The sequence below is a fragment of the Aplysia californica genome, unplaced genomic scaffold (assembly GCF_000002075.1).
Source record: "Aplysia californica isolate F4 #8 unplaced genomic scaffold, AplCal3.0 scaffold00123, whole genome shotgun sequence".
NCBI lineage: Eukaryota > Metazoa > Mollusca > Gastropoda > Aplysiida > Aplysiidae > Aplysia > Aplysia californica.
The window spans coordinates 499,102-501,805 of NW_004797393.1; the positions used below are offsets into that span (position 1 = coordinate 499,102).

Below are 2,704 nucleotides of genomic sequence, written 5' to 3' on the forward strand. Positions count from 1 at the left end.
GTTCTTATGTTGTCCAGTCTATGTTCTTATGTTGTCCAGTCTATGTTTTTAAGTTGTCTAGTCTATGTTCTTATGTTGTCCAGTCTATGTTCTTACGTTGTCCATCCATGTTCTTATGTTGTCCAGTCTATGTTCTTATGTTGTCCAGTCTATGTTTTTAAGTTGTCTAGTCTATGTTCTTATGTTGTCCAGTCTATGTTCTTACGTTGTCCATCCATGTTCTTATGTTGTCCAGTCTATGTTCTTATGTTGTCCAGTCTATGTTCTTATGTTGTCCATCCATGTTCTTAAGTTGTCCACCCATGTTCTTATGTTGTCCAGTCGATGTTCTTATGTTGTCCATCCATGTTCTTAAGTTGTCCACCCATGTTCTTATGTTGTCCATCGATGTTTTCATGTTGTCCATCCATGGTCTATGTTGTCCACCCATGTCATTCTTTGCCTTCCACTTGCTCTTAACACTAGGTTATAATTTAAGAGGCGGAGCCTACGAGTTTAAAGTCCATCTTCAAAAGAACCGAGACAAACGGGAAATTTGTGTAAAGTGTCTTTCCCAAGGACACAGAGACGGGCTATACTGACTGACGCTCGAACCACCGAATCTGCAATCTCACGATTACGGGTCCGGTAGCCTACCCACTAGACCACCGAAGCCACTAACCTTCCCGGTCTTAAACCAGCAACAATCTTAGCCTATGATGCAACAACCCCACTGTTATAGAAGCCATGTGAGGCAGCGCGGTGAAATCAAATTGGTAGAGACCTACATAACTTTAAATATCTGCACAAGACAAACGTTCTAAAAAAATTTTTAAAGCGGAAATAATGCTAAGTGACCATAGCCACCCACTGACATTGGAATTTCAATTCACAGAAATTCATTCTTACCAACTGCAGTGAGCCAAAAAATAACAAAAATTCGATGCAAATTCACAAACCTGCGTAAAAATGCCAGTTTCTTCTCTTTGATTATTTTGACGAGCGCCTGATTTCACTAAGCTGCCTCACATATCCTATTCTGCAACCTTAGTTAATGACAACATGACAGCGCGAACCAATCAATGAGGGGTCGGCCGGCTCACGTAACTGGTGTCGTGTGAATCACTCCGGGGCCCACTGATCCCGCCTGGGTGAGCGGACCTCACGCGCAAAACCTGGGCAGCTGACTCACTCACGGCCAGACAATTATTACACATGCGACCTCGAGTCACCCGACACTGGATCAATTTGTTGTGACAGTCAGCGATGACTGGTTTAGTTTTAGTAAGTGTTTTACGGCACTTGCAACACAATAAGGTCATATAAGTGTCGAAGATAAGATGTGTTACAAGAGAGTAACAAACATAAAAAAGAAGGAGGAGAGGTAAGGACGATAGATGTTTGATAGGAAAAAAGAAGCAAAGAAGCAAACCACACCAGAGCACCCGCTAACCACCCACACACTGGATCAATTTGTTGTGACAGTGATGAGACGTTTGAGCGTGCCGTGCTAGCTAAGAGTGTGTCAGTCTCTTCTTTTGTTTTAGTGAGTGGTTTACGGCACTTGCAACATAGTAAGGTCATATTATAAGTGCCGAAGATTAGAGTTTAGTTTTAGAAAGAATTTTACGGCACTTGCCGAAGATTAGAGGTGTTACAAGAGAGTAACAAACACAAAAAAAGAAGGAGGAGAGATAAGGACGATAGATGTTCGATAGGAAAGAAGGAGCAAACCACACCAGAGCACCGAAGATAAGAGGTTTACAAGAGAGTAAGAAACCCAAAAAAGAAGGGAGGAAAGATAAGGACGATAGATGTTCGATAGGAAAGAAGGAACACCCACCAACCAACCACCCACTGACAGAGACGGTGATATAACGAACCCAAAAAAGGAGGCTGTAAGAAAGAGAATAAAAGTAAAAGGAATTTTTAAGAACAACAATCCATTCTAAACGAATTAACGAGGATTGTATTCGAAGATTTGAAGAATGGCGCCGTTACAAAGCAATAAAAGCCACGGTATTGTCGACTCAAAAACACATAATGATGAATCAAAAAACACAATGATTATTTCAGGTGATAAATCTACCTGTGCTGTGCACAAAGAAGTGGAGTGAATGCGGGAGGAAGTGTGTGTGTGTGTGTGTGTGTGTGTGTATGTGCGCGCGTGTGTGTGCGTGCGTGTGTGTGCGCGTGTGTGTGTGTGTATGTGTACAGTGTGTGTTGTGTGTGTGTGTGCGTCTGTGTATATGGGTCGGTGTGTGTGTGTGTGTGTGTGTGAGTGTGTGTGTGTGTGTGCATGAGTGCGTGCGTATGCTTGCTTGAGTGTGTGCGCCGGCGCGCGTGTGTGTGTGTGTGTGTGTGTGTGTGTGTGTGTGTGGAGGGGGAGGCGTGGTGAAGAGAAGGCAGTGGGCAGAGGGAATATGTGTGTGTTTGGTTCTAAATAACTGTAAGTTTTCACACAATAAGGTCAGATCAAGGAGGATAAAAGTTTGTTTTACGCTCCTTGGGTCATATAAGTGCCGAAGATTAGAGTTTTAGTTTAGATTTAGTAGATGTTTTACGGCGCTCGCAACTGCATAAGGTCATATATAAGTGCCGAAGATTAGAGGTGTTCCAAGAGAGTAACAAACATAAAAAAGAAGGAAGAGAGATCAACAAGGACGATAGCCTAGGAGCAAATCACACCCATTAGAAGCACTGATAAGAGAGGGAAAGAAGGAGG

At 42.8% G+C, this 2,704-nt stretch overlaps 1 protein-coding gene across 1 annotated transcript in view; it reads right to left on the minus strand.

The window, feature by feature from the left end:
- The window catches only part of LOC101861497 (plexin-B1), a gene marked incomplete in the record, with an annotated part of 158,131 nt that overhangs the window by 153,049 nt on the left and 2,378 nt on the right, over nt 1-2,704 (minus strand).